Raw genomic sequence first — 18,654 nt, 5'->3', positions numbered from 1 at the left:
TGCAGGGGGACGACAGGGTTGTTGTGACCAAAGGGCAGGAGCCGGCACTTAGCCACATTGAACGTCCTCCCACTGGCCTCTGCCCATCGATCCGACCTGTCCAGGTCCCTCTTCAGGGCCTTCCTACCCTGCGGCAGATCGACACTTTCCCCCAACTTGGTGTCATTGGCAAACTTACTGAGGGTACATGCAATTCCCTCGTCCAAATCATCCATAAAGGTATTAAAGAGAATGGGTCCCAACACTGGCCCCTGGGGAGCACCACTTGGGACCAGTTGCCAGCTGGATTTCACTCAATTTTTAACTTCACATAATACGGGTGCAATATAATATGATATAGGTTAAACTGCATTTAACTGCAAATAACATCAGTGCAAAACTGGTTCCCATTTCTGTACTGTTTGAGCATTGCTCTCAGCAGGCATGGCAAGTGACAGTAACAGAACTCTTTGATTTTCTGTGCATGAGGACAACTTGGGACTCCAAATGGGACTGTGGTGAAACCTCTGGGAGTGAAATAACTGGAGAAGGACCAGCGGGGCTGTGTAAAACCCTGAGCTTGTGTTGGCTTCCAGAATAGTATGAGGAATAGAGCGGCCAGCAGGACCAGGGAAGTGATTGTCCCGCTGTACTCTGCTCTGGTGAGGCCGCACCTCGAGTGCTGTGTTGTTTTGGGTCCCTCGCAACAGGAAAGACCTCGAGGGCCTGGAGCATGTCCAGAGAAGGGCTGTGAAGCTGGTGAAGGGCCTGGAGCACAAGTCCTGTGAGGAGCGGATGAGGGAATGGGGGTGTTCAGTCTGGAGGAGGCTCTGGGCAGAGCTTATGGCGCTCTACAGCTACCTGAAAGGAAAGTGTGGGGAGCTGGGGGTCAGCCTCTGCTCACAGATAACTAGTGATAGGACCAGAGGGAATGGCCTCCATTTGCACCAGGGGAGGTTCAGGTTGGCAATGAGGAGACATTTCTGCTCAGAAAGAGCAGTCAGGCACTGGGATGGGTTGCCCAAGGAGGTGGTGGAGTCACCGTCCCTGGGGGTGTTGAAGGAGAGGCTGGACGTGGTGCTTGGGGACAGGGTTTGGTGGTGACATTGGTGGTAGGGGGCACTTGGAGCACGGACGCGTGAGGCGACGGCCCCTCACTGCCCGTTACGGCCGTTAACGGTCCCCCTCCGCCCCCCTCCCTCCCACTAGGAAGGGGCGTGGCCACCCCTCCCCTTCCGCCGCGCGGGAGCAGGCGGCGCCCCGGTCACGTGCGGGGGAAGGGGCGGGGCTTTCCCTCGCCTTAGCTCACGTGGTGCCGGGGCGGGAGGGGGGGCGAGGCGGAAGGGCCGGCGGATGGGCGCGCGCTGCTGGTGCGTGAGGGCCGCGGCGCGCGGGGACGGGGACGGGGAGGGGGGGGGGATAAAAAAAAAAAAAAAAAAAAAAAAAAAAAAAAAAAAAAAAAAGGGGGGGGGGAGGCGCGCGTGCGGTGTCACGTGACGCGGAGGAGGAGGAGGAGGAGGAGGAGGGGGGAGAGAGAGAGAGGCGCGCGCGTGGAGGCGAGGAGGTCACGTGACGGCGGTGGGCGCTGCTGCTTTGTGAGCACATTGGGCAGGTACCGGGGGGGGGGGGGCGCGCGCGCCAACCCCCCCCCCCTCCCCTCCTCCACCACCACCCCCCCCTCCCTCCCCTCCCCTCCCCTCCCCTCCCGCTCTTCCCCCCCCCCCCCTCCCCTCACGTAACCGCCGCGCGGTTCGGTAACGTCCGGCGCCGCTCGGTAACGCTCGGGCCCGGCTCTGAGGGGGGCTCAGCAGGGGGAGCCCCCCCTCCCCCCCCCCCCAACCCAAACCCAACCCTAAACCCAAACCCAAACCCAACCCCGCTCCATTTTGTGCTCCCCCTGCCGGGGGTCCCCTCGGGGCTGGGGGTGGCGGGGAGAGGTGCCCCCCATCGCCCCGGGGTCTGTGTGTGTGGGGGGGGGGGGGGGGTTGGGGAGCCGGGAGCAGGAGCTGAGGCCGGGCCCGGGGGTGTGGGGGGTGCGCAGGGCCCGGTGCTCCCGGCTGGAGCCGGTGGTGACCGCAGGGAGCAAACCGCCACCAGGTCGAGGTGATTTTATTTTATTTATTTTATTATTTTATTTTATGTATTACTTATTTATTTTTTTTTTCCAAGGGCAGAAATCGGAGCTGGATGCGAGGGAGGTGAGGTGGGGAGGTGTGTGTGTGTGGGGGGGAGGTTGGGAGGATGTGCAGGCCCGGAGGAGTTGCACTTTCCGCTGAAATGGAGCCCTGCACGGCGAGCGGCAGCAGCAGCTCGGCCGCTTTTCGTTTATTTATTTATCTATTTATTTATATATTTTTCATATTTACCAGCACCCCCTCCCTCCCTCCCTCCCTCCCTCCCTCCCTCCCTTCAGCGGTTCCCGCAGTTGTACCGCGTTCTCCGGAGGAATCTGGGGTTCAGGATTCCTACTTGACTGACTCAGTATTTGTGCCTCAGCCTGAGCTCTCTGTTGGTGGTGGTTTGACCCAACTTGTTTAAGGAATTTTATTTTTAACCTTACCCTAGGTAACTTTGGAGCAAGGGAGGCTCAATCAGCTTGCAGCGTTAATGATGTTTTGGGACTCCTGGAGGGTTACACGGAGGAACTGGATTAACTGGTGTAAACTGATGTTGATGTGTAGTCTGGAAAATGGGCGAGCTTTTGGGAACTTCAAGGAGGGAGGGAGGAGTGGGAATTGGGCAAGCTCTGCTCTCCTTTATTCTAGCTGCATTTTTATCAGCCTATTGATTACAGAATTCTTTAATAAAAACAAAACCAGAGAAATTCAGGAATGTAGGCAGTTTCACTTGCATTGTTTTGGCCAGGCTTCGAAAAAGCTCCTGGTGCCATGAGTTGCAAAAGGATTTGACTGTTCCAGATCGGAGTTTGATTTACTGCTACAACCTAGGGGGAAGCTAAGAAAAATCCCATCATCAAAATCTTGCCATTTACTAGAATCTACTGTTTCTTGGTTTTATTTTTTTAAGTTCTCCTTTTTTAGTTGTTGGGTTTTTTTTTTTTTTTTTTTTTTTTTTTTTTTGAGTTGTAGAAGTAATTCTTGATGTTTTCTATTTCTTTTGTGGACTTCTATATGATGTTGTCCTCATTAAATACCATTTCTGCTCTGTTTCATTTTTGTTGCTGGTGTCCCCCTAGTGATAGTGATCACAGCAGAATAATATGATGATTAATAGTGCTTCAGAAATGTACATATCATGGCATATAAATAGTCTGGCAATTATTAGTGTTACTAGTAGTATTTACTTACAGTTTTGGTACTGCTTAATACCAATAGGTTCTTTGTCAAAGAGTAAAAAAGATAAATAAAAGGTACCTATTTGTTTTCTATCTTTGATCTTGTTTGATAAAAGCACAGGAGCAGGACTCTGAAAAAATGTGTCCTGCTTTCAGATTTGCAGCAGCCTCATATGACCTTGGTAAAAGAGAAGCCCAGTGACTTGTCCTCCTCATTAGATGACAGATGAAAAGAAACTTGGTGTTATATTTGTGTGCTTCAAAACTAGTGACTAGAAGGAGCTAGAGGAAATACAAGTAACACCTATTTCAGTGTTGTCCTTCTGCTGGAGCTTTTATTTATTTTATTTTTCCGATGCGGTCTGCTCGCTGGTAGCCCATTGCGTACTCTTTGCTTTTCAGGGACCTAGTTTGGGCTTGTACTGTCTTTCATACAGCTTCCCTAAACAGCTTATGCTCTTTAAAATGCAAGGTGGGATGAAAGGTTGTGAAGAAGCTCCTCTGCAATTACTTAAGGTTCACATTTTCCAAAAAATTGTACAAAAGGTTTCTCTGCTTTGCTCTAACATGAAAGGCCACACTCTTTAATTTTGGCCAGCCAACTGTCAGAGCTCCCAGTCCACCCGGGGGCTCTTGCAATCTATTTCACAAGTGCGTTACCTTCAGCCCTTTTCCCCCCATGACTTCTCAGTACTGTGAGGAGTGAACAGTGGCTGCAGACAGGCAGACTAAAGCTGGTACACTCTGCCTGAGATCTCATGGCTTGCTCAGCTTGCTTTTACTGCATCTTAACTCTTGCTGAGCGTGTTGTTTTGTTGGTGTTCTCTCCAGACTGTAGAGCTGGCAAGATACAGGTTATGTGACCAACTTTGCACAGCTCCACTGGGCAGAGTTGTTTGTAACTCTCAATTCCCTTGCAGTAATTCTCTTGTCTTTGTGGGAGCTGCAAGATGCTGTGGCTTCTTTTGAAGAAACTTGTTGAGCATTTTTCCCTTCCCTTCCCAGCTCGTTAAATCAGGTCTTCCAGCAGGTGAGCTTGGAGGAGTCCATAACCTGGTTAAGCATAGCAATTTTGTGTTAAAACCAATGAAATGTTTCTTATGTTGAGGGAGCTTTGATCTTTCGCAAAACTTACGGTTTGCCCTTAGTTGTACTTGTATGGTGAACTTGTTTGTTATTGTTTGTTTTTTTCTTTGTCACACAGGAAACGCAATTTATTCCAGCTCTGCAGAAGATGCAGGTTTGGCAGAATTTATTTTCCAGAGTCATTTAGTATTTAACTCCAAAGTTAAGTGAAGACAGCACAGATACTTTCTTCCTAACCTCCAGATCTGAGCCATCAGATTTGCACTTTTCTAACCCAGTTTAATTAAAGTTTTTATTACTGTGTTAGGCAGCCCCGTGGTCAAAGGTGTAAAGTTTGAATTCTGTAGCTGTGCCCGTGTTTCTAAGTATTGTTAATGGCTAGCTGCGTAGAGAGGAAGTCTTTCTGCAGTGTTGCTGTGTGGCATAGGTCTCATCTAGAACACTTCAGTTCTATTTTCCATGACTACAATGTTGTTCCTAGAAGTAGGTATTCAGAGGGTGATCCTTTAGAGACTATATTGAGATTCCTTTTGAGAAAACTATTTAATGACAAGTATTTTGAGAATAGTGGATATAATAATGTAGAACAGAGCATATGGCTTTTAAATCTTTTCTGTTTCCTCTTTCTGTTTGGTTCTAAATGTTAACTGAATCACAGATATTTTATGGTAAACACTAGACTGATATTTTGTATTATCACACTGCGTGTTTCCCTGTTCTTGGAGGCAACCACTGATGTCTTTTCTCTTTGAAATTCTGCATTTTCTTTCTTAATTTAAAAAAGTGCCTGTTGTCTTACATGCTGTTCTAGCAGTGTGAATGCACGAGGCACCCTGCTGCCAAGCCCTGCTCTGCTATCAGGCTGTGCGTACAGAGCACATACAGGACTGTGCTTGAGAAGTTGTGCTCCATGCTTTTGAGGGGTGGTACCCCGAAGGACAGATGTGTTCTGCTGATGGGCTTTAATTCCAGCTTTCAGTCCTACGTTCTTCAGAGCTCTGACTTGTGATCCATTTTAAGATGAATATGGATGACCAGACTTACAGGTGTCAACCCTGGGTGCCTGAACGTGATGAGGAGGAGCAGTGCTGTGCTTCCTGACCTTGTGTTTTGCTTCCTCTCGATAGCCACTGAATGGGTTTGAGTGTTTTGAACATGGGTGAGGTGCCAAGGGGTAGCTGTCTGAAATTTGGTGTTAAAATTGAAATCCGGTGTTACGGGCTTGGTGGAGGCAAGTTAACGAAGTCGTTTCAAGTGTTTGAGAAAAGTTCCTGGCTCCTGCTATGTGTCCTCAACCTGCTGGGTTTCTTTGCTGCCTCTTGATGTTCAGATAACAGCCATATCCAGGAACTTTGCTTTGCATCTTAGGAAAAGATGTGTTATCTTTCTCGAATAGTTCTGTTATCATTGCAAATATGCAATTCCTTGCAACTGTATACGCGTACTCCAGTCTTCATTGACTACCGTTTCATCTCTTGATGTGTTGCTGGATTAAAGTCCTAATGACTCTCGCACTGCCTGGTTTAATTGCAGAAATGATTAGGCTTTCACTTTTCCTTGTGACTGTCTGAGCAGAGTTGCTGGAGCTTAAGAGTTGTCTCAAATGAAGCTGCTTGTGGGGCATTTTTGATAACAGCTTTCCAGTTTTAAGGCTTCCTTCTCTTTTTTTTCCTTCACCCAGCCACAGACTGGCTGAGGTTGGCAGCGAGTGTCTGAAGATGACCTGGTCCAACCCCCTGCTGAAGCAGGTCACCTACAGCAGGCTGGTAGGACCATGTCCAGGTGGCTTTTGAAGGTCTCCAAGCAGGGAGGCTCCTCAACCTCTTGGGGCCACCCGTTCCAGTGCTCTGGCACCTGTGCAGTGAAAACCCATTTCATTTTGTGCAGACGGAGCCTCCTGTGTTCCAGCTTGTGCCCATTCCCTCTTGTCCTGGCACTGGGCACCGAAAAGAGCCTGGCTCTGTCTTTCCACCATCCCTTCAGGTTTGTGTATGCAGTGATGACATCCCCCTCAAGCTTTGCCTTCTCTGGGTTCAACTGCTTGACAAATCCGTAGTCCTTCGGGCAAACCCAATGCCATCTGTTCCTGCACGCCTTTGAGAAGGCGGTGGATTAGGGATGGAGTTTAGGAGGGGCGGTGGTAACAGTCATCTGTGACTGCTCGCAGGTGGAAAGTTGAGTGGGCGCTGGAGATGAGTGTAGGAAAATTCTGTGAAAATGCAGTAAGGTATTTTAAATCAGAGTGATTTCTTTGCTTGTAAATAAGGGGTAATTGGGTGTCTCGGTGCTAGCTGATCTGAGGGCTGTAATTCAGCAGTTCTGTGAGGGAAATGGGTCAAACATTTGATCGTCTGGGAGTGATAACATTGCCCAAGTCCCACGTATGTTCTGTCTAGGAATTGCATGCTTTGTCAATGAGGGTTTAATGTGCACTTAACTTTTGCGAAAGGTTAGGGTGAGTTCTTCTTGTACTTCTGTATACCAAGCAGCCTGTTTTATGAAGCTCTGTGTGTCAACATGGCTTTTGAAATTACTTTTTAATGAGCATAAAGCCGAAACTTTCCAGAATTAGACAAATAAGAGTGAACTGGATTGACCTATTCTTCCAGTTCTTGCAAATGCAGCCATCTTCCCCCAAACCCAAGGATCCCCCTTCCCAGCTGTAGACAAAGGTTAAAACAAAGTTAGATGGCTAAAAGTATTTAATAGTTGGGGATCTTGAATCTGAGAAAAGCTGGGACAGCCCTTTTTGTGCAGTCCTCTGAAATGAAACCTCAGTGAGATTTAGTTTCTGGTAGGAAACTTTCCTCAAATATTTATGCTTTATCTCCCTTGCTGATTCTGTTGATTACTGGGGAGTGCTTGAGTCATGGGAGTAAGCAAAGAGAATTTTTTTTAACTTCTTTATTTCATCTCAGTAAACAAATCCATTAAAATAACTCTTCAATAGGAGGCATCCTAAGCTTCTGTAGTTGTGAAATGACCTGTTTATTGGAAAATATGATCAAACATAGGGCAAGGAACCTCAGAACTCTCCCTTTTCAGTTGATTTTAATATCTAAGCAAAATTTGAGCATTAAAACACACTGAGTGACGCATCTTACCTTGCAGGCCAGAACAAGCAGGTTTTGAACATTGAGTCAGGCTGTGGTAACGAAAAGCTTTTCCACCTAGCAGAGGCTAAGTGGCTGTTTGGGATGGGAACCGGCTGCAGGAGAGAACAAATGGGGGAGCGTGGCAGCTGGAGCCATCATCGTTTCCCTCATCAGGACCCGAGGGAGAGGTGGGTGGCCGGGAACTGGTTTTACTGTTACAGGTGCCTTTATCAACAGACCCCAACTGCAGGATGATGTGCGGCTCCTCCACCCCTTCCAGTTGCTGCACTGTGTAAGAGAGAAGTTGGGATCTGTCGCCGGCATGCTCTTTTGATGGTGTTTTCCCTCTGACTAAACAGGTCTTAAGGCAATGTGTTGAGGGAGAGAAGCAACAAGTGGAGTGTGGGTGAGCAGGAGGAGGATGTGGCTTGGGGTGGTTACGCGACAGGTTTGGGATGGGGGAAGAGTTTGGTTTGATCGCTGATAGGATGGGTTTCTACTTTGATTTGCTCAAATTATCCAGAGTCTGGCTCCTTGCAGCAGAAACAGAGTCATTAGTGCCGGGGAGCTTTAGGTGTGTCTCAGCAAACAAACAAAATTCCTGCTTTGAGTTGCCCTGAAAGTTAGTAATGAAATAATATGGGAATAGGGAGCCCTGCTGGCACACCTGGGCAGGAGGAAGAGGGGAAACTCGTCTCTGCACCCCTTCTTACATTGGCCTAGTGAAATACTTGGTCCTGCAACTGTGTATTAGAATCACAGAATCGTTAAGGATATTAAAAGCCCTCCAAGATCATCTGGTCCAACTGTACCCCTACCACCACTGTCACCCACTAAACCCTGTCCCCAAGCACCACGTCCAACCTTTCCTTGAACACCCCCAGGGATGTTGACTCCACCACCTCCCTGGGCAACCCGTCCCAGTGCCTGACTGCTCTTTCTGAGCAGAAATGTCTCCTCATTTCTAGCCTGAACCTCCCCTGCTGCTACTTGAGGCTGTTCCCTCTAGTCCTATTGCTAATTAACTGTGAGCAGAGGCTGACCCCCAGCTCCCCACACCTTTCTTTCAGGTAGCTGTAGAGAGCAATGAACCAGTGTCGCTCAGTGTGTAGCTGTGTAGCAGCTGGGCTGCAGTAATGCCAGCTGGAAAGTTAAGGCCTTGCTTTGTACCTTATTTCTGTTTCTCTGTACCTGGTATTTCTGTAAGTGCATTTTTGTTCTGCTTTTATGTCTGTTTAGTACAGCATTGATGAGTTGCCTTTTTCCTAGAAGTTTGTGCGTGAGCAGACATACTGTGAAATACATCTTAAATATATATATATTTAAGATAACCCCTTTGTTCTCTTCCGAGAGAGAAGTGTTGAAGGGGAAGGGATAAGTGCTCTCTCCTGGCATTCTCATGGTGGGCAAAGCCAGCTCCATTTAGAGACTCACTCAGTCCTCTGTTTACTAAGACCAGGCCTTAACCACCTCTTACATTTCCTGAAGAATCTCGACTTCAGACTTCGCAATTTCTCTGCCACGCGAAGTGACCTCATGTAAGCAGAGCTCAAACTGCAAAGCTTTGCCAAAACATGCATCTAAACCCTACTTGCTTTATCGTAGCTGAAGTCTAAAAACATCAAGCTGAAGGCAATGCATGAAAGACCGAAAATAGAGCTTTATACTAGGCTGTTTTTTCCAAAGGTGTGTTGGGATATATTTATACCAGTATGGGATTTTATGACTAGCGAAGAGGGGAGCTCTGCTGTCTTGAAATCTCAAAGACCAATTGGGAAGAAGTGATGCATTTACCTCTTCCAGGGCCTATTTTAAATTGGATTTCTAAGTAGTTCAGCTTCTGGGATGTATCAGGTTTTGTTAAAATACTGATGTTTAGCATCTACTCCTTTGTTTCAGATGTTGTCTTATTTTTAAGTGACCCAAATTAAAAAAAAAAAAAAAAAAAAAGTGGAAGGAAGCCATCAGTTTATTTTTTCTAAGGCTGTATAAAATGAAGATTTTATTGTGCTTAGGACTGATGTAAAAAAATATCCACGATGTCATGAATATTTTCCAATTGTATTTAAATCCAAAACATTTCAGCTCCAAGAATCTGAAAGCTAACTATAACACTATCATACTTTCCTGTATCACAGACTACAGGTAGTAGAGAAAAAAATAGAAGTATTAAATTGTGCCTTTAAAAATAAAAATTTTTGTGATGACAAAAGGTGATTTCTGGTAATGAGGAGTAATTTTGTTTTTTTGGGGGAATTTAAGCTTTCAAGTCTTACACAGCAATTGGATGTTTGACTGAAGATTTGGGAAGTTTGGCCAAAGAAATACTTGTTTACAGTGAACAAACTTTAGATTGACATCAGTATACTTTAGCTTTTAAACAACAACTTGTATTTCACTGTGTTGAAATCTTCACTGACAAGTGAGTCCCAGATAAACATTGGTTTATTTTTAGTTGCCTATAAAGTAAAATTACAACCTTTTGTGGATCCACGAGTATGTGGGGTTGATTTTTGACTCCCCAGGTTTAACCCTAGTTTTTCTTCTGACCCAATTCAGTTGCATTCTTTGGGCTCTGTTTTACTTTTTTTTTAATTTGATGGGAATTGTAACGATTCAACTGGACAAAGGTTTTTGTTCTCAAAAGTTCTTGCACATTTGAATATACATTAATGCGTACCTCTTGTGGAAGGTCTTACTCTTGAAGCTTAACTTTCTGGGAATTTTCTGGCTTTTATTCATCATATGTAGAATTTGGACAACTTAAAATGATTCAAGGGAAGTTGCCTTATGTCTCTGGCAATGGGAACAAGATAATCTATTTAAACATGCTTTTTCCTTCTCTTCTTTTTCTGGAAAAAAAAAGTCTGCAAAGGGTGTAATGTTTCCGTTGGATGTGTTCATAACTCTTCAGATGGCTTGCATGAATAAGTGGAAGTAAAATTTGTTTCTCCTTAAAATTGCTGTTCTCAGATGCAATGTATTGAGAGCGGCTTCATCACATTCTGCTGTTCTTGTATTCCAGCCTGGGGAGAAACTTCCTGTGATGTGATGTAGCTGTGATCTCACAGGAACTTCCGTGGCAACAAATCTCAAAAACTCAAGGTTCTTTTTGGAATGTCAAAGCTCTGGGCATGCTAATACTGTCTGCCCTAGAGTTTTAGAGCACAGCAGAAGATTTGGCAAGCATTGTTGTCCAGGTTTTAGACAAGGGAAAGAGACCAAAAGGGCAGTACCTGCACGTCTGAGGCCCCCATCCTTGTGAGCACCTCCAAGCCCCTGCAGATGCCCAAATGGTGACAGTAACTTTTTAATATTTCACTTGTTACCGATTGCAGCTTTGGGTGAATGCTGCCCTCTTAGATAAGTAGACTTTTCAAGGTTCTTGCTGTTAGCGGAGGAGGCATGTGAAATGGTGAGTTGCTTTTTTTTGACCTCTCAATTGTAACTTACCTTCACCATGTGTCAGCTTGTCCTCACTAGTTTTCAAAAAGCTGTATTTTGCGCAGCATGCACGTTGAACATGAAAATGGCCCTTGTGTTAAATTGAGACTGTCTTTAAAATGTTCTGCATTTTAAACTTCCCTACCATTGCTTTCTTAATTTATTTACAGTGTCATCGTGGCTTTTACAGAAAGTAACAGTCCCCTGTTTTGCTAGGATTTCTACATAACATTCCGTAAATGGCTGAAAATTATTGCGGTGATTAAACAACTGGTATTTAAGCCTGTAATGCAACTTTTAAAACTTGTAATGTTTTATCTTGCTTATCCCTTGCTCATCCCTTGCTTGCCATTCACATCTGCACAGCTTTTTGTTTTGTTAGGGTGAAATTGGTGTTTACAACTCATCTGCTGAAATGGTTTAAAAGACTGTCACTGCCAAAGCATTTGTTCAGTGATGTTTTTATAGGTACCGTATAATAGCTAAAGCTGATACCTGTAATATTTAAATGCTGTTGCTAGAGTTGCATGCTGCAATTAACAGTGTGTGTATTCCAGATGCAATCTCAGGGCTCACGTGTGTGCTAAGGGCGAGGTGCTGCACTTAATATGAATAAGCTAGCTGGTTCAGAAACCGAGATGTGAAGAGCCCACTTCTGTCAAAAGTGACTTGATCTTGCAGCACAGTGCTTGGTCTCTTGGATGGTTGGTAAAATAGACAGGTGGCTAATGCCTTCTGAGGATGTTCTAGAAAATGCATCCTGGGGATTTTAATGCGTTGTACAGTGAGAAGTTGGCATACCTCTACAGAGCCAGTGCTGTGATAAATGATCCTGCAAAATGCAAGAAGACACAGTTGAAATAGAAAGTAAGCTTTATGAAAACAAGTGAATAAATTAATTGAAAAAACAAATTTCTTAATGGTCCATTGATAGAAAGGATATTTTGGAATGAAGAAAAAAAAACACACATGTTTTGCAAAATCCAGGATTCTATGCAGATTCTCCACCTGTGTTGTGAACTAGAGTGGTTTGGGGAGGTTTGGTGAGAGGAGTGAGAGCCTCCTGCTGCAGGCAGAAAGTGAGTGGCAGCCAAGACAGGTTTAAAAAAAAAAAAGATGGTGGGAGGCTGGAACGGTGCGTATGGGGCTAAAAGACTCCTAAAGATGTTTTTTTTTTTTTTTTCAGTTGGACCAGACGGCCATGAGTTTTCATCAGGTTTTTATGCACAGTAAAAGCTTAAGATAGTTAAGGAAGGAAACTTTTAATGCTGCCTTAGAAACTATTGTTTCTTTTCTTCCTTCTGGAACTTTTTATTCCAGATGATACAACTTTATATTGTTATTTTACTGTTTACTGAGTGACGTATGGTATAAGTCAGTCAAAGTTTTTATTCTGGTGGATTCTTCTCTTGCTTAAGATGACCCCTGTGAAATACGATCTTGGGGAAGTTACAGGAACATATTCAGGAGTATCCTGCTGTATTCAAAGGATTTTTTTGTTAGCGAGACTCCTGGTTTACATTGTTTTTGTGAATGTGAGTATTCCACGAGTATCAGTCTTGCTGTTTTTTCCCCGAGGATCTAGTTCAAGAAGCAGGGTTTGGTAGAGACGTACGAATTACATCTGAGCTCTTCAGTGTTGCCACCAAAACTCTGAAGCTAGGCTCCAAAGTCTGATATTGGGAGGTTTTAATGCCTTTTCAGAGGAGCAGCCTCACGGGTTACTTTGTGCATTTGCTTTTATTTCACTTGTGGTTTGTAATTTAACCATTGCTTTTTGTCTCGAGCGCTGTAACGTGATCTGATGACGGTGTTGCAAGTCAGAATTGCCCCCTCCCCTTCCAGCTCGCTTCTTGGTGGCACTCCCTACTTTGTTCCTTGGCGTCCGTTGTAGTGTGAAACAACTCGGTGCCCTTTTTTTGAGGCAGTTGAGCGTGTTTCCACCAGTTTGGGGACGTCATAAATGTCTCAGCTCGTACTTGTCTATTTTTAGCCCTGCTGCTTGTATCTGTTTCTATTCAGAGAATTCCTTTGGAAGCCGTTCCAGGAGAAGCGCGGTGCAGCGACGCGGGAGGCAGCCGGAGGGGGCAGGGAGAGCACAGAGCGAGGTCGTGATTTGGCAGCACCATGCCCTGCAGCCAGCGCCGCTCCCTGCACGCCACCGTGGTGATGGGACTCTGCTCAGAGCAAATGCTGGGGTCTGCATGGTGGCCCGGCTACCAGCTCGTGTTAGCTGCTTCTTTCTGCTGCTTGGAGTGCCTGGCTTTCACCCTGAGTCTTACGGGGCTGTTTGTGTGTAAAATGGGGTTAATCTGGGGGGCTGTTTAGATATGGGCTGTTATACGGGAGCAAATCACTGCAATGCACCTTTCTGAAGTTCAGTAGCCAGAGCTGACAGTCCCTAATACTTGTCCTTTCCTCCCCTGTGGCAGTTCAGCATCTTCTTTAGTTATGGTACCAGTTTTAACTATGATTAACTTTCCTAGTTAAGTTATTTTTTGTTGTTGTGATTTAACAGCTGGTCTTTTGTGTTTGCTGTTTCATGAACTACTCATCTTGTGGGTACAGATAATGTGGTGGTAATGGTAGCGATTGACAGGTAGGAGATCCACCAAAAGCTTGTTTAACTGCTGTGCCTTCCAGTTGGTGGGACTGACAGATGCAAGCCTGACGTGTCCTTGATGCGTTCTTATGTCCCACATTGTACCCTAATGTTAACCACACTTAAACTGCTTTGAAAGCATCCTGCTGACACTGTTACTAGAGGTGTGGGGCACAGTGGTTTTGAGACAAGTCAGTCGCAGTTAATAGAGGAACACGCCACGGTGCAGCTTTAGTGGTCGACACCAGTCTTATCTGAAGTGCTTTGGCTGTTTAGGTATCTTTTTACTTGCGGTATTGATAGCTTAACCAGAGCGTGACCTGAGATCATACATCCTTTACATGTAGTCTATGAAGAGAACATCCATAACTTGTCTGGTTCATGCTCTGCAGCTATCTCCTCACCTCTGTGTGTGTGTGTGTGTCCTGAGTTCACCCAGGCTTCTAGCTGACCCCTGAGCTCATCTCAAAGAGAATAGAAGAAAGCTGTACAAATTATTAGTCTGCAGTAAGCCGCCTTTGGTGGAAGGAGCCATGTGAAGACCTTCCAAGGCAGCCAGCCCTGTCTTTCCAGACACGTCTGTCTGTCTGGCTTGCTGCCTCCCTCCCCGTGCAGGGCCCGCAGTGAGTTAATGAGCTGGTGGAGGAAGCGAGCCTTTCCGAGGTAGGGCTTTAGGTGGAGGAGGGATGGATGTTAGGCCTGTTAGACCTGTGAAGGGGAATGTCAAGATGACCAGCAAAAGCACTGAAAACTCAGCCCTCTGTACAGAGTCATTAAAGATTGCTGGTTAAATTGCTTTAGGATAGCTTGAGTAGTTAGATTTAGTGTCTGAAACCGAACGCAGAAAGATGCTTGTATGATGAGGGGAAAGGACTGACTTCTAGATGGACATGTGTTGTGGTAGGCGAACTGTCCTAACGTTGGTTGGTATCTTCCTTTTTTGTTGGATAGAAGCACCTCCAAAGTCTTATAAGGTCCTTCCTCACAACAAGTGAATACTAACGGGCATCCAGGAGGCTGGGCACAAAGGATTGCTCCTCAGGAAAGGTGATGAACATCTCTGTTTTCTCACTGTTGATCCAAAGACTGTATATGCTGTAAAATAGCAATATATTCAAGGTCACCCTGCTGGCAAAGTCCCTTCCTGTGAATTTTTCTTTTTTTTTTTCTTATAGTTTACAAGTTATTTTAACGATTTTTTTTGTGTGCAGGGGGCAGGATCAGGATAAAGTCTCTCTGTTCAGGATCCCATGAAGACAAAATGTGAAATGTTGCTCTTTACATACATGATAAGGGCGTGTGGCTGCTGAGATGCATGTTCCCCATGTCCCCGTGACCTCATTCCCTACCCTTTGTGTCAGATTGAGCAGTTGCATAGCCACATAGTTTTCCATTTGGTAAGCTTATCCAACTGCCCCGCTATTTTGTTTTTAGAGGGTTTAGTTTGCTCTTGGATCAGCTCACTTTGCAGCTGCACAATCATTAGACTGATGGAAGGGAAGTAGCAATATTATGTGGTTAAGGAGGAGGGAAGCAGGAGTGCAATTTCTGGAGAGGGTTTGCAGTTGTGTGGTGTTAGATGGCAAGGTGAAACTTGAGTTTTAATGGTACAAATGTTTTAGGTTCTCCCTTTGCTGCACGTGGAACTAATATACAACCAGTTGGTTGAAATCGTGTAGTAAAACTAAAACTGTGGCCGTGGGTTTTTGTCCCAAACTCTGCTTAGCTGTCCTCAGCTTGTGTGTGACTTCAGCAAGGCTGTGTGAGTTCTCTCTGCGCAGGGTAATGATTTTCAACCCTGACAAACCTGCCAGTTCGGTTTTTCCTCAGCTGCAATAAAGCTTTCCTTTTGTGAAGTACTAGTTATTTTTTTTTACAGGCCTCCTTGTAATGTATCATCTAATTCAATCTGAGTATTTATTGCAGGGGTCGAGGAGGCTTCAGTACTGTTCTGTGAGCAGCTTCTTTGCGTGAAGTTGAAGACACAGTTCGCTTTTAGTTGACATTACTCAGGAAATGTTAGAGAAAACACCAGGGGGGTTTTCCTTTTTATTGTTCCTTCACTGACTTGCGTTTTTTTCTTTTGTGGGGGACGAACTCAGAGAAAGAGACGTAAAGAGATTTGTAAGTACTGTTGGTTCTTCACCGCTGAATGTAGTAGCAATGGGATGAACAGTGAGTATGCTGTGTATTGACTTAGCCAGCATTTTTTGCTATTTTCATAGCCTAAAAATAGGAAAGCAGAGTGTGATCAGTGAAGATTAGCTTTTCCTCTTGTAGTTTGTAGAGAGGGTTAACATAAGAAAAGCTGTTCTTGTGATAAAGGGCAAGAAATGAGGTCCTTCCATCAAAGATAACAGGAAACTATTTAAATTTTTTCTTTGGGTCCTAGAATACCAGGAAAGGACCTTCCTTAAAATGCTCCTCAGCAGAAAATCATAGTTCAGAAGTGAGCTTGCTCCTACCCCATTTTGTGGTCTGGTCTTTGCTATGGTCTAGCAAGATTGTCTGGTTTGGGTAGACCTGAGAGTGATGCTTAGATGAGAAATAACATGCAATTAAGTCTTTCTGGGTCGTTTCTTAAAGCTTCATTACAGCCAATGGTAAGTGCTGATAACTAATGCATCTCGCAAATCCTCGCAAACACGGGATAAATATAGTTATCCCATATAAATAATTAGGGCAGGGAGCAATACTTGATTCTTCCTGTGTGTGGAAGCCCAGCCAGCTGCTATCTTAAGTGGCATTCTTCTAGCAGAATGGCAACAAGATGAGAGTAGTGACTTTGGAGGTAATCGATACCTGAAGCATCAGGCCAAGTCCTCTGAATCTTGTAGGGTACTTTGTGCCTCTTGGCTCTGCAGGGTCACTAATGAGTGTTGTCCTCTGACAGCAGTGAGGCTGGGTAGGTTCTGATACCTTTTTTTTTTTTTTTTTTTGTTTCTTAGCAGTCTGAAGATTGTGTTGGTTGTACAAAAGATGAAGTCCTGGACAGAAGTCGATCATGTTTTTTCTTATTTTTAGTGTGGTTGTCTTGTTTTTCTTTTCTGATCTATGAAAATTTGGGGAAAAGTAGATTCCTCCTTCAAAAGTTTCTGTGTGAATAAGGGCGCTTGTTGCTTCTGAAGTTTGAATATTTATAAAGAAATGATGAAGACAAGTCCACTCAATGTTTATTGGATGCAGCTGGCAGATTTTTATTAAAGCTTGGATAATCACCAGCACATACTAAAATGTAAAACAGTGTCTGTTAGGCAGAGACACTAGGATAATAGCAAAGATTAATATTATGAGATTAGCTTTTTTTTTAATATTAATGGTATTACTTAACTCCGTGATTGAAACCTGCTCTGCTGGTGAAAAACATGCACTGTTCAGTGCCCCTACCACACCAGTCTTTTCAGAGTGGCCCCAGGTACGTGGGCAGCCTTTACACATCTCCAGTCTTTTGAAGACTGAGCACTGCTCTCTTCCAAAAAAGTGCTGTCTGTTCTTTTATTTGTAGCACCTATTCCTGCATTTGTGTTCCTTTCCATAACACTTGCTTAGGAACAGTAAGCCTTGAGATAAGTTTTTTATTTTTTGATCTGTTGAGGAGTGATCAATTCTTGTAGATCAGGGATGTGCTCTTAGCTAATTACAAATTTACCGAGTCTGATGCAGAATAGTAATTTCAAGCAACAACTCGGTGGCTTTTAAGAAAGGTGGATACTGGTATGCAACAGCCTGTTCTATAAGCTTTGTGAACGTGACAACTGGAAGTGTATCTGTTAGGCTTTTGTTTGTACTCGGACTGACTGCTGGCCACTCCCAGCAGTCCTCAAGGCCTTGTCTTGTGGTGAAACATAAGAAACGTAAGAGAGGACCAAAGAGACAGAAATTGTACTCTGCAAGTGATGGAGGTCTACTCCTGGCCATCATTATTCTTCCTATTTACTGCAGAAGGTGGTAAAATGAGACAGAAACCCTCTCAGGATCCACGAGCTCAGGTTTGGTATTGATGGCTTGGGGCACTACAGACCCTGAGTAATCAGCACTCTTCCTGAACATCTGACTCTAGCAAACTCTTTTTCCCTTTCAAGCCATAATAAAAGTAGTGAAGTTCTTTAGACAACAGCACTTGAGGGAAATGCATTGCATCAATGCTTAGCAGCCAGTTTTATCCCCACGCTTTTTCCTCATGGTCATGTCACGCTACTGCTGTGGCAATAAAATCTGGCCTAATTGTACAGGTATGGTAGCCATGCCATCATAAAGCAGTGTCCTGCAGCCTTTTTCCAGCCCTGTCGTTGCATGAAATTCTTGACTGAGTAGCTTTGTGATTAGAGCATAAAATAGCAATTGCGCTTCTAAGGTGTTCACGCAGATTTCTGCAGTGTTCTTCATCACAGCTCCGTGTCCAGAGTCAAGAAAATAACTTTTTTGAGACTGCCTCAGGAAAAGAATTGAAACTGCAAATGTTTTGTTCAGCTGATGGAAGTGAGTATTTAACTTCAGAAGGGTTCTTGAAAGTCAGTGGTATTGCAGCGCTGGGCCTGTCCCTGGAAATTCAGCAGCAGATGTACTGCGTCTTGCAGGGCCTGCCACACTTCAAGACGATTGGTATTCTGTGCATCTCGAGTTTTTCTGACTTTCTGGAGTCTAGATTTCTTGCCCAGGGAAACTTGAACAAAAGATCAAGGAAAGCATCATGATAGCTTCATAAACCTGCTTTTTGCATGGATAATGTGGTTGGTTACTGTCGTGGTTTAACCCGGCTGGCAGCTAAACACCACGCAGCCGTTCGCTCACCCTCCCCCCTCCCTCTCTGGGACGGGGGAGAGAAATGGAAAGTGAAGCCCGTGAGTTGAGATAAAGACAGTTTAATAAGACAGGAAAAAAAAAATAACAAAATAATAATAACAATAATAATAATGATGATACAATGGTGATAATACGAAAGTAATAATAGTATGTACAAACAAGTGATGCACAATGCAATTGCTCACCACCCGCTGACCGATGCCCAGCCTAACCCCGAGCAGTCCGGCCCCCTCCCCCCGGCTAGCCACCCCCATATATTGTTTAGCATGACCCCAGATGGTATGGAATACCCCTTTGGCTAGTTTGGGTCACCTGTCCTGGGTCTGTCCCCTCCCAGCTCTTACTGCACC

General features: G+C 44.8%; 1 protein-coding gene across 2 annotated transcripts in view; it reads left to right on the top strand.

The window, feature by feature from the left end:
- The first annotated feature begins 1,306 nt into the window (after positions 1–1,306).
- UBAP2 (ubiquitin associated protein 2) overlaps positions 1,307–18,654 on the top strand; it is a 130,749-nt gene continuing 113,401 nt past the window's right edge. For both annotated transcript variants that reach the window (XM_032205330.1, XM_032205329.1), the window contains exon 1: positions 1,307–1,349. The gene's annotated coding sequence lies outside the window, so the exon portion shown is untranslated. The remainder of the gene's footprint in view (positions 1,350–18,654) is intronic.

The sequence above is a fragment of the Aythya fuligula genome, chromosome Z (assembly GCF_009819795.1).
Source record: "Aythya fuligula isolate bAytFul2 chromosome Z, bAytFul2.pri, whole genome shotgun sequence".
Lineage (NCBI taxonomy): Eukaryota > Metazoa > Chordata > Aves > Anseriformes > Anatidae > Aythya > Aythya fuligula.
The sequence above is the reverse complement of the archived record's forward strand: the minus strand, read 5'-3'. Positions and strand labels throughout refer to the sequence as shown.